At 40.4% G+C, this 14,020-nt stretch overlaps 1 protein-coding gene across 4 annotated transcripts in view; it reads left to right on the plus strand.

The window, feature by feature from the left end:
• CWC27 (CWC27 spliceosome associated cyclophilin) overlaps positions 1 to 14,020 on the plus strand; it is a 229,388-nt gene that overhangs the window by 109,949 nt on the left and 105,419 nt on the right. The gene's annotated exons all lie outside the window — the stretch shown is intronic.

The raw sequence follows: 14,020 nt of genomic DNA on the forward strand, positions 1-14,020 counted from the left end.
TGGGAGTGGAGTCCATTCTCTCTCTCCCTCTTTCCCCCTCCCGACCCCAGGCTTCCAGCTTTCCAGCGGAGTGGGGACAGCTGGGCTCTAGCTGCCCAGCTTTCTTGTCAATTTCACGGCTCCTGCCATGAGATTGACAAGACAGCCAACAGCCAGCATAAGGGATGCAGTGGCTATACAGTGTGTTGCCCTAACTACACTGACATAAGCCTTATGCCTCTCATGGAGGTGGAATTATTATGTTGGTGTAGTCACAGAATCATAGAATATCAGGGTTGGAAGGGACCTCAGGAGGTCATCTAGTCCAACCCCCTGCTCAAAGCAGGACCAAAACCCAATTAAATCATCCCAGCCAGGGCTTTGTCAAGCCTGACCTTAAAAACTTCTAAGGAAGGAGATTCTACCACCACCCAAGGTAACGCATTCCAGTGTTTCATCACCCTCTTAGTGAAAAATTTTTTCCTAATACCTAACCTAAACCTCCCCCACTGCCACTTGAGACCATTACTCTTTGTCCTGTCCTCTTCTACCACTGAGAATAGTCTAAAACCATCCTCTCTGGAACCACCTCTCAGGTAGTTGAAAGCAGCTATCAAATCCCCCCTCATTCTTCTCTTCTGCAGACTAAACAATCCCAGTTCCCTCAGCCTCTCCTCATAAGTCATGTGTTCCAGACCCCTAATCATTTTTGTTGCCCTTCGCTGGACTCTCTCCAATTTATCCACATCCTTCTTGTAGTGTGGGGCCCAAAACTGGACACAGTACTCCAGATGAGGCCTCACCAATGTCGAATAGAGGGGAACGATCACGTCCCTCGATCTGCTCGCTGTGCCCCTACTTATACATCCCAAAATGCCATTGGCCTTCTTGGCAACAAGGGCACACTGCTGACTCATATCCAGCTTCTCGTCCACTGTCACCCCTAGGTCCTTTTCCACAGAACTGCTGCCTAGCCATTCGGTCCCTAGTCTGTAGCGCTGCATTGGGTTCTTCCGTCCTAAGTGCAGGACCCTGCACTTATCCTTATTGAACCTCATCAGATTTCTTTTGGCCCAATCCTCCAATTTGTCTAGGTCCCTCTGTATCCTATCCCTGCCCTCCAGCATATCTAGCACTCCTCCTAGTTTAGTATCATCCGCAAATTTGCTGAGAGTGCAATCCACACCATCCTCCAGATCATTTATGAAGATATTGAACAAAACCGGCCCCAGGACCGACCCCCGGGGCACTCCACTTGACACCAGCTGCCAACTAGACATGGAGCCATTGATCACTACCCGTTGAGCCCGACAATCTAGCCAACTTTCTACCCACCTTATAGTGCATTCATCCAGCCCATACTTCTTTAACTTGCTGACAAGAATACTGTGGGAGACGGTGTCAAAAGCTTTGCTAAAGTCAAGAAACAATACATCCACTGCTTTCCCTTCATCCACAGAACCAGTAATCTCATCATAGAAGGCGATTAGATTAGTCAGGCATGACCTTCCCTTGGTGAATCCATGCTGACTGTTCCTGATCACTTTCCTCTCATGTAAGTGCTTCAGGATTGATTCCTTGAGGATCTGCTCCATGATTTTTCCGGGGACTGAGGTGAGGCTGACTGGCCTGTAGTTCCCAGGATCCTTCTTCTTCCCTTTTTTAAAGATTGGCACTACATTAGCCTTTTTCCAGTCATCTGGGACTTCCCCCGTTCGCCACGAGTTTTCAAAGATAATGGCCAATGGCTCTGCAATCACAGCTGCCAATTCCTTTAGCACTCTCGGATGCAACTCGTCCGGCCGCATGGACTTGTGCACGTCCAGCTTTTCTAAATAGTCCCTAACCATCTCTTTCTCCACAGAGGGCTGGCCATCTACTCCCCATGTTGTGATGCCCAGCGCAGCAGTCTGGGAGCTGACCGTGTTAGTGAAGACAGAGGCAAAAAAAGCATTGAGCACATTAGCTTTTTCCACATCCTCGGTCACTAGGTTGCCTCCCTCATTCAGTAAGGAGTCCACACTTTCCTTGGCTTTCTTCTTGTTGCCAGCATACCTGAAGAAACCCTTCTTGTTACTCTTGACATCTCTTGCTAGCTGCAGCTCCAGATGCGATTTGGCCCTCCTGATTTCATTCCTACATGCCCGAGCAATATTTTTATACTCTTCCCTGGTCATATGTCCAACCTTCCCCTTCTTATAAGCTTCTTTTTTATGTTTAAGATCCGCTAGGATTTCACCGTTAAGCCAAGCTGGTCGCCTGCCATATTTACTATTCTTTCGACTCATCGGGATGGTTTGTCCCTGTAACCTCAACAGGGATTCCTTGAAATACAGCCAGCTCTCCTGGACTCCTTTCCCCTTCATGTTAGTCCCCCAGAGGATCCTACCCATCCGTTCCCTGAGGGAGTCGAAGTCTGCTTTCCTGAAGTCCAGGGTCCGTATCCTGCTGCTTACCTTTCTTCCCTGTGTCAGGATCCTGAACTCAACCAACTCATGGTCACTGCCTCCCAGATTCCCATCCACTTTTGCTTCCCCCACTAATTCTTCCCTGTTTGTGAGCAGCAGGTCAAGAAAAGCTCCCCCCATAGTTGGCTCGTCTAGCACTTGCACCAGGAAATTGTCCCCTACGCTTTCCAAAAACTTCCTGGATTGTCTATGCACCGCTGTATTGCTCTCCCAGCAGATATCAGGAAAATTAAAGTCACCCATGAGAACCAGGGCGTGCGATCTAGTAGCTTCTGCGAGTTGCCGGAAGAAAGCCTCATCCACTTCATCCCCCTGGTCCGGTGGTCTATAGCAGACTCCCACCACTACATCACTCTTGTTGCTCACACTTCTAAACTTAATCCAGAGAAACTCAGGTTTTTCTGCAGTTTCGTACCGGAGCTCTGAGCAGTCATACTGCTCCCTTACATACAGTGCTACTCCCCCACTTTTTCTGCCCTGCCTGTTCTTCCAGAACAGTTTATAACCATCCATGACAGTACTCCAGTCATGTGAGTTATCCCACCAAGTCTCTGTTATTCCAATCACGTCATAATTCCTTGACATCACCAGGACCTCCAGTTCTCCCTGCTTGTTTCCAAGGCTTTGTGCATTCGTATATAAGCACTTGAGATAACCTGCTGATCGCCCCTCATTCTCAGTATGAGGCAGGAGCCCTCCCCTCACAGACGTTCCTGCCTGTGCTTCCTCCCTGTATCCCGCTTTCCCACTTCCCTTAGGGCTTTGGTCTCCTTCCCCCGGTGAACCTAGTTTAAAGCCCTCCTCACTAGGTTAGCCAGCCTGCTCGCAAAGATGCTCTTCCCTCTCTTCATAAGATGGAGCCCGTCTCTGCCCAGCACTCCTCCTTCATGGAACACCATCCCATGGTCAAAGAATTGAAAGCCTTCTCTCCGACACCACCTGCGTAGCCATTCGTTGACTTCCACGATTCGACGGTCCTTACCCAGGCCTTTTCCTTCCACGGGGAGGATGGACGAGAACACCACTTGCGCCTCAAACTCCTTTATCCTTCTTCCCAGAGCCACGTAGTCCGCAGTGATCCGCTCAAGGTCATTCTTGGCAGTATCATTGGTGCCCACGTGGAGAAGCAGGAAGGGGTAGCGATCTGAGGGCTTGATGAGTCTCGGCAGTCTCTCCGTCACATCGCGAATCTTAGCCCCTGGCAAGCAGCAGACTTCTTGGTTTTCCTGGTCAGGGCGGCAGATAGATGACTCAGTCCCCCTGAGGAGAGAGTCCCCGCCCACCACCACCCACCTCCTTCTCTTGGGAGTGGTGGTCGTGGAACCCCCAATCTCAGGACAGTGCATCTCATGCCTTCCAACCAGCGGAGGGTACTTATATCAGCAGGAGAAATGTACTATATACTATGTAGTATAGACACTAACATAATTAGGTCGACATAAGCTGCCTTGTGTAGACCTAACTGTGGAGTGTAGACCACCCCTCAGAGTGGACAGCCTGCAGAGGACCACAGTGTTTCATCTCCCAATGAATATGGGTGGGAAAGAGCCCTCATGGTGCTCCAGCCAGCACAACCGCAGGTATACACTATGGGGCTAAGTCGACCTAAGTTACGCAACTACCAGCTACGTAAATAACGTAGCTGGAGTTGATGTACCTTAGGTCAACTTATTGCAGGGTCTAAACTATGCCAGGTTGATGGGGGAAACTCTCCCATCGACTTACGTTATGCTTCTCGTTCCAGTGGAGTACTGGAGTTGACGGGAGAGCGATCGACGGTTGATTTAGCGGGTCTTCACTAGACCTGCTAAATCAACCCCCTGTGGATCGATCGCATGTTGATCCCCTGGTAAGTGGAGACAAGTCCTAAGGGATGTATGCTACACCAGGTAAAGGGCTAGTGTGGAATATGTGCCCTTAGAAGAGTGTACTTCTCAGGAACCTCCATTTTTTATTTTTTCTTGTGTCAATAAGAGATATCACTTGCTTTGACATCTTGGGTTTTGCTTTTCATTATGTTATTTTTTTGTGAAACAAAAAAAAAACAAAGGCTTTTTTTCACCACTCTATACTTTTGATCAGAAAAGTGAAAAATGTTTTAAGAATGTGACCTTCGATTTATAAAGGCAGATCACTTCATATTGTCCTTGTTTGTTTGACACTTAAAAACTGTACAAATAAACCAATAAAATATTCACAGACTGCAATATTCGTAGTTAAATTGTTCTAAATTAGAATCGAACCAGGACTACTGTGTAGTATAAATAATAAATGTTAATTTTCTTTTACTACAAGTTATGACCATCTTCAGTAATTCCTAAGAACATTTTATTAGAATTTTGCTTTAACTGTATTTTTCTCTGCAAGTTCAGTGTAACTAATCTGTGCTGAGAGTAAATTTGTATGAATTTGTAGAGTACAAAAAAAAGTAGAGCCATAAATAAGTCTGAATAGTATATCATTTAAACAATAGTAAAACAATGACGTTATTCAAAATATTCTGGCTTTTTGACTATACACATATTGCTTACACATGTTAAAAATATTAATTGCATAATAAAATGTTTATCTTTTGACAAATCAGACTCCTTCAGTTCTACATTTTATTTTTCCACACATTGTGATAACAGCATTGATCAAATTAATGTCTCCAGTGGCAGGGTTACAAGAACTATTCGTATGATACTGTGTATAAAAAAAATATTCTCTAAGCCAATTTAAATAGATTCAGACAACATATTTGATAATAAATGTGACTGTTAAAAAACTACATAAAGTAATTTTAAGAGTCGGATAAATACCTATAAAAGCAAGAAAATTTTGAGTTAAGGATGAAATTGCATTTGTAACTTATTTCAGTATTGTAGTATGTAAGAATCATAAAGACACTTACTATCTGAAGAACCTCACATATATATAAGATAAGAAGGGTGAGTCACCTTGGACTCTGATCCTGCAAATACATGTGCATTGCTTTACTTTTAGTTTTACTTATGTGCTTAAAGTTAAGCATGTGCCCAAGTGTTCTCAGGTTTCGGGTCTTGGACTCCAAATTTCTGTGTCTTGAAGATACACTATTAATGTTCTTTCAACAGGTTTTTTTTTATTTTATTTTGGGGTACAGATGTAATAAAGTAAAACATTTTAAATACAATGGGAGTAGTAGATACTCCTTAGAACTATTCTTTTGCCAAGCAGGAAGGGAATGGGTTAGAGACAGAGGTTAAATAGATGGAGTTACTCTCACAAAAAGAGAAACTTGGTTGCTCTATGAAGTGGATCATATTACATATTCCACTGCAAATTAATCGAAGGTGCAAATTATTGTTTATTGGATTGCTGTCAGAATTACAAAACCCAGCACAGATACTCAGGTTTCTCTGCTAAAACAAAACAAAAAAAACCCCTTCAAAATACCTTGATCTAACAGAGAATATAAAAGCAGAAGAGCCCAGAAATTCGAAATTATAGTTGCCACTGTGTCACCATATCTGACTTTTCTTGGGAGGTATGGAATTTCATTTTTGTCTTAAAATATATGTACAAAATTATGTTTGCTCGAGGAGCAAACATTTGAATTTATTGCTGTTACAGTCTTACCATTATGCTGATATTGATGGGTTTTGTATTGAATTTCTGTAGTTGACCAAACAAAAGAACAAGACACAGGAAACTCACTAAGCACATTGTGATTTGAAGCTGCTTAAGGACTTGGAAAGTTAGCAGCAGTTGGCGCAGAGCGACTGGGGGCAGAGGACAGGTGAAACATCAAGGATGTATCATAAATTACTGAACACTGTGATACATTTTATTAAATGACTCTACTAACATGAATATCACCACCACATATGTAGTATACATATTATGAAGGAATTAATGAGGCTTCATATATGTACCTGTATTTATCCATCTGGATGGACACAAAACCACATTACACAAGATGTAGTGATATCCATATGATAAATTAAATACATTGTGCATTTCTGATCACCTCAGCTGCATTCTGCCAGTTAGTCTCTCTCTCCTGGGACTATTTCTAATATTCCACACTTTTGAGCAGCATTAAACAGCTGTAATTTTTCCTTGTTGCTCCTAAAATTTGGAAAAAAACCTTATACTTTGTCAGGTTGAGCAATATCCAGTACTGGACCAATGGCTGTTTCAGATCAAACATCTTGTGGCCCTTCAGGGCTAAAAACTGCAATTTGTAACTTTAGGAAGAGATTTCCATTAAATTTGAATGAGACACAACAATTGCTTCTAAACTTACAAAGTCCTGTGATATCAGGCTTTAAACTGACAATGTTGTATGTAAAGGAAAGCAATTGTATGTGATGTTGAGGTTTTAAAAAATTGGTTAATTTTAATTTTACTTTTTCTCTCTCTCAAAGGTCTGTATAATTAGACTCACAGTACTAAAATAATCTGGCATTACAGTTGGCGTGATACAATAAATAGATCAAACATAATGTTTTATTATTCTAATTAATTTTTGCACTGATCCTACAAACACTTAGGCACATGCTTAACTTTGAGCACATGAGTAGTTACCTGGAAGGTAATGGGACAACTCCATGCTTAAACATGTGCTTAAGTGTGTGCAGTATCAAAGCCTTTGAAAGTAGTTTGTCTGTGGCATTTACAGAATACATAATTGTGTGGTGAATAAAGGTTATATAGGCCCTCTTTGGGAGTAATGTGGCCATTTCATAATAAAGATTATACATTATTGCTAAAGTCTGGACATTTCTGGACCTTCTAACTCAGAGAAATCTTCTTTGGCCTGTCTTGCTATTTGCAAATTCTGAATTTTTCCCACCATGATTATAATCTAGCTCAAATTGAACTATATTTTTTAGGTATGATCTTTTCTAGGACAGAGGTTTTACTGTTTTGTACAGATAGGTGATACTGCAGGTCTGAAAAAGATTGTACATTTGTAGGGACTACATTTTACAGTGTCTGATAGGTTTTTATGGAAGCCATTTGGTGATCTCATCAACAGCGAGGCTATTGTTTCATTACTATCAGATTCAGTATGTTTGTGATTAAATCAGCAGAATAGAGAACATGAAGGGAGTGCTGTTCACTTTGCAATCATTTCCATGTGTTATAAATTCTTATCAGATGTTGGGAAACAGCAGACATACACTAACAGTAAGTGCTCCATCCAAATCCCAAGAAACAGTGATATGTAAAAAGCATAGATTGTGCTCTCAGTTAGTTTGATCTACTATTTAGGTATTTACAATGTATCCACTGACTAGGGTATCTAGGTATTAATAGAGTATATAGAAAATTATTTCCTACTTGAATCAAATTTTGTGTATTTTTTATCTTTTAAGAATGTGATGGTGCTTCAGACATTTTAGTACCACAGTAAATAAGGTGTGGTTCTAATCACTGATGATACTTTTCATAACAAGGAGGGTCAGAGTGAGTCTTATACTAACAGCTTCAAGTATCTAAAGCTGCCCTTTCTTGATGATGTAAAAGTCAACTTGGGTTGGCGGGGTGGGTGTCTCTGGTTTACACAAAGAAGAAAAATTAGATGGTAAGTCTAAGGCCTCAAAAAATAAAACAATAACATAAAAATAAAATATTTTTAAAAGAAACAAGATTCGCTGTTTACTCACCCTGAATCTCAGTCCATTTAAAATAAAGTGAAGCCACACTTGAATTAATTATCTTTATTATTTAGGGTAGGGAGGAGACATGTAGCTCTGTCATATTGCTGCTAAAATGCTCCATTCCTGTTGCACTTTAATCTGAAAGTGTAGTACTGTGGAACGAAAATGAGCTGCGCCCAATGAGCAAAGAATACAGATAGGAAAATCGACATTACCATATTAGCTCACATCCATCCTCTACGTAGTCCAGTATCCTGTCTCTGATAGTGGCTAGAACCAGATGCTTCAGACGAATGTGCTACTATCTCTTCTCCCGCCCCATCTGGATTAATGTTTTGTCCTAACCACTATTAATTAGAGATTATTCTCATTCCTGAAGCAGCAAGTTTTATAACCCTTCCAAAATTCATTTGTGCATTACCTGTTATAATTGGATATCCTTGTCATCCCTCTTCATCTTCCAGTCTCTCTTTAAATCTTGCAGTGATTCCACAGCCTTACTTGTTCACACTACACACATTATCTTCCACTCAGAGAGTGGGTTTTCCCCCATCGTTAATGTCACCTTCTCTAAAGCCCTTCAGAGCAATTCTGGCCTGGTGATCTATTGCTTTTAAATTTGTTCTAGCACCCTTTTTTCTGACATGTCAATCTCTGATACTACCTCATCTCTATTGCCAGAAAAGAGCAGGTCCCAGGCAGGTGTCTCCCCAAAATCCTCTGTGGTAAAGACTGATGCAAAGAACACATTTAGTTTCTCAGCCATGTCTTTGTCTTCCTTAATTGTTCCCTAGAATCTCTGGGACTCAGCAAACCACTGAGTCTTCTGCAGATTTCCTGGTTCTTGTATACTAAAAATAATTTATTCATGTTGGTTTAAAAGCTATTTGCTCTATGAAATTCATCTTATCCCTCCTATATTCCTTCTTACGTATTGCCTCTTGTAATTTATGCTCCCTTTTATAGACTTTACTAAGGTTAGATTTCTTGAAATTGCAATTTAGCTCTGCAAGTTTACTTTTTGTTCTCCAGGTTCCCTTTTTGTTGAGAACTGTGCATGCCTTCTGAGACTTCAAGTAGCATCCATGCTGCATCTAAGGATTTTACTTCCTTTACTTTTGACATTAGGGTCTGTTTTACCAGCTTTGTCATTTTGTTAAAATCTCCCTTTCTAAAGTTCAGTGTTGCTGTATGCTAGTTGTTGGTACCTTTCAGTGACATGGTGAACCAATCCACTAGATTCGGAAAGTGAAATCATGCTCCAAATAGCTGCACACTACAAGTTTCTTTGCTCAGAGCTTTCTTCATTAAGTTAGAAGCAAAGATTCATCTTTCATTGAACGAACTAATGAAATCTTTAATCTAAATTCAACCCCACAAAAATTTCTTGGTAAAGTACTACAGGATTCCGGACACAAAATGTATAGCTTCCAGTTAAATATACATAAATATATGATTGTCTATATTATGCAATTTACACAAATGTTTCTAAAGTAAAATCGCAAATGGAGAAAGTATTAGTTGACTCTTTAAATAGAAAAATTAAATAACCTTGAGATACTTTCCCATTCTGTAAACCTGAGTTTGGGTAAAATTGTGGTTGCTTCCAACATCCTCTGCCATAAGCCTGCCAGTTACATGAACTGCAACATTGAAACTGCAATATTGGCAATTAACCGTAAAACCCCTTTAACATAATAATAAAACAGTTACCGTACGAATTGCAGACAATTACATATTATCATCTAAATGCTGTTAAACTCAAGAGGCATTATCAAACTTTTGCACATGTACACACAAACCCCAGGAATTGTGTAGAGCTGTGTAGCTGATAAAACTCCTGTGTATGGATCCTCTAAATCCATATCTTCCACCACTTTCTTGCTGTTGTCTTATTTCAGATGCAGATATACTGTAGCATCTGCAGGAGAAGGACAGACATATGTCTGACCTCCACAGCAAACCCCTAGCTTGGCAGGAAGAAGCTGCACGTATTTCCAGACCCATAACTTTCATTCTCAGTTTTACAGTGCCAAAAACAAAAAGTACTATAATCCAGATAAAATAAGATTATTGAACCCAAAAAACTAGACTCAGATCTACATGCCAAATGTGAAAACTTGCTCCTCATTCCAAGAACTGTACATTCCATAAGTACCCATTAAGGGTGTTGCCTGATAGCCTTCAAAATTATGACGTTATAGAAAAAGTATCTGTCGAAATTTTCCTCCATGCGTTGTACTTCGGTTATCTCCTACAAATGTGCCATTCTGGATCCCACTTTGTTATATCATTTGATTTCTACATTTTTAAACACTATGTTTTCATTTAGAATATTCTCATGTCTGTCAGATGTCTCTAGGTCTTATCTGTTTCTCAGGAAAAGTTGACACCAATACTGAATTTTATGGATCTGATTCATTTTTCACAGATCTAGCTTGCATTTATCAAGTTCATCTTGCAGAACCCAAAAGCTATATATTGGGTATAATTTAATTTGTCTATTACCTCTGATGTAATGTGAAGATGATGTTTATTATTAGCATCATTGTACCATCTATGAGTCTAATCATCGACCAGGACTCCATTGTGTTTGTACATTGGGTTGTACAAACAGAGAACGAAAAGCTCTGAAGAGCTGACAGTCTCAATTGCATCAAAATGTCATTTTACCTTGTCTTACGTAGACTAAATTAGTATACCTAGTTCAGCTGTGAAATTCAAAAACACAATGCTTAAGTATTACATAACATGATTATTTTATTAATTATTTTAAGAGTTTCCACAATATCATACACTTGGGAATAGTTTTAAGGAAAAACTTATATTAGATACCAAAAATAGATTTAAAAAGGACAGTGTCAATGAAAAGTCACACTTCTGTCTGAAAATTTCTGCTACTCTTGTTACTTATAACATTTAAGATGACTCGAATTATGAGATTAGAGAGGAAATATTTTTTTCTGTTTTTCAGCTTATTTTGTCATGGACAACACTTTGTGTATAAATAAATTTATCATTTTTGCATAGACTTATAGAAGATTAGGGTTGGAAGAGACCTCAGGAAATCATCTAGTCCAACCCCCTGCTCAAAGCTGGACTAACCCCAACTAAATCATCCCAGCCAGGATTTTGTCATGCCAGGCCTTAAAAACCTCTAAGGATGGATATTCCACCACCTCTCTAGGTAACCCATTCCAGTGCTTCACCACCCTTCTAGTGAAATAATTTTTCCTAATATCCAACCTAGACCTCCCCCACTGCAACTTGAGACCATTGCTCCTTGTTCTGTCATCTGCCACCACTGAGAACAGCCTAGCTCCATCCTCTTTGGAACGCCCCTTCAGGTAGTTGAAGGCTGCTATCAAATCCCTCCCCCTCACTCTTCTCTTCTGCAGACTAAATAAGCCCAATTCCCTCAGCCTCTCCTCATAAATCATGTGCCTCAGCCCCCTAATCATTTTCATTGTCCTCCGCTGGTCTCTCTCCAGATTGTCCACATTCTTTCTGTAGCGGGGGGCCCAAAACTGGACACAGTACTCCAGATGTGGCCTCACCACTGCTGAATAGAGGGGAATAATTACTTCCCTCGATCTGCTGGCAATGCTCCTACTAATGCAGCCCAATATGCAGTTAGCCTAATTGGCAACAAGGGCACACTCATATCTAGCTTCTCGTCCATTGTAATCGCCAGGTACTTTTCTGCAGAACTGCCGCTTAGTCCATCGGTCCCCACCCTGTAGCAGTGCATGGGATTCTTCCATCCTAAGTGCAGGACTCTGCACTTGTCCTTGTTGAACCTCATCAGATTTCTTTTAGCCCAATCCTCCAATTTGTCGAGATCACTCTGGACTCTATCCCTACCCTCCAGCATATCTACCTCTCTCATCAGTTTAGTGTCATCCGTGAACTTGCTGAGGGTGCAATCCATCCCATCATCCAGATCATTACTAAAGATTTTGAACAAAACTGACCCCAGTACAAACCCCTGGAGCACTCCGCTTGATACTGGCTGCCAACTAGACATTGAGCCATTGATCACTACCCGGTGGACCCCGACAATCTAGCCAGCCTTCTATCCACCTTATAGGTGATATGATGGTGGCATGATAGCCACTTAGTCATTTTCTACTGATATTGGTGTGTGAAAGACCAATGGAAGCAAGGGAGAGAAAAAGCATTTTTTAAAAATAAGAAAATGTTGTTATAAAGCTATAAAAGGAGAAGAGGATTCATAATTATAATGCCAGAAGAGACCATTGGGACTATCTAGTTTGAACTCCTGTATAAGACAGACCATAATACTTCCCTCTATTGATTCTGTTTAACCTAAAGCGTGTCTATTAGAACAACACCCAACCTTGATTTAAAAATGTCTTGAGATAGAGAATCCACCATAACTCAGGGTAAATTATTCTGATGATTAATTACTCTCACTATTAAAAATATTGTATCTTATTGCTCCTCTGAGTTTGTTGGAGCAGGCAGCCAATCTAAATAGGGCAAAGAAAGTCCAGTCAAAACTGTAGAAAGTTCTTTGAATGTCAAAGGGACCAAAGGTATGCTTTGGCTGTTTTAGCCCCACCAGCTGGAGTCTCTGCTTGGATCCAGTCTGCAGTTGTCTCCCAAGGCCATGTGGTGGGAGTGAGGGAATGCACCACCTGAGTCCTAGTGTTCCCAGGATTAAATAGCTTAGGGCTAAGAACTTATCCCTTGGGATCCCACTAGAAATACACCCACTCAATGATGATTTCCCCATTTACAATTACATTTTGAGACCTATCAGTTAGCTGGTTTTTAATCTACTTAATGTGTGCCATGTTGATTTGTATATGGTTTTAGTTTCTTAATCAAATTGTCCAATTCCAGTCACAGAGACCAAGAGCTACTATCATTGCTTTCTAAGAAAAATAATGAGGGTAAGTTTCCTTTAAAAAACAAAGCAAAGGAGTTTTAAACTCTTGTTTACATCAGTATTAATGCCAGTATTTAAAAAGTTATCACTTAGGATTGGGGCTTGTTTATGTGGTGGGGTAATGCGCTCTACTGGGTTCATAGCTTGAAACAGTCCTATGTTAACGTGCACTAGGGAACATTTAGTGTCTACCAGCAGGGTCTTGATGGACCTATTAATGTGCAACAACTTAGTGCACTTCAGAAATTGCAGCCCCATAGTGGGCATTACCCTAACATGTAGACAAATCCTTAGTGGACTTAATACCCTAACATGTAGACAAATCCTTAGTGGACTTAATACTTACTCTGGATTCCTACTCTATGGTATTTAGCTGAAACATGACTATAAAATAATAGAAATGGAGGATAATTTTTTTAAAAGCAACTAAGTGTCTGTTTTTTAAATTGAGACTTAAGCTGCTAAGTTACTTAACCACTTATGAAAATATTACTCTAAAGCTCTTCTTGCACTGATTTCATAACAGTTTAAAATTACTCTTAAATTTTACCAGCACTTTACAGGAGGCTGATGATTAAAAGCTTCTGATTTTGTGGAAATCATAAAGGAGCAGTTAACAGTTACTGCTGGGTGAATTCTAGGTAATATACTAACACTAGGTGGGTGGAATACTACAAAGGAGAAGGTTAAATATCAATTTAAAAAAAATCTCTTGGCATAAGCAGGTCATAAATGTTCAAGTTTATAGATAATTGAAATGAAGAACACTGTTGGATACACATGTATGTGGGGGGGGGGTCTAGTTTCAGATATAAGGAACCTGCAGTGAGTACTGTAGTTTCTGAGCATCAGTTTACTACTGTGACACTTCTGCTGTTCAGTGATGGCAATTCAATGTACAAAATAAAAAATTCATAGTTATCAGAAGAAGTTTAAGGTTTTGGTTTAAGGGCCAGGTTGTGGTTGGCCCCAACATAGGTGATCAAGGACCCTCTCTTCTGTACAGGAAACTAACCAAGCCAAAAAGG

This window comes from Lepidochelys kempii, chromosome 5 (assembly GCF_965140265.1).
Source record: "Lepidochelys kempii isolate rLepKem1 chromosome 5, rLepKem1.hap2, whole genome shotgun sequence".
NCBI lineage: Eukaryota > Metazoa > Chordata > Testudines > Cheloniidae > Lepidochelys > Lepidochelys kempii.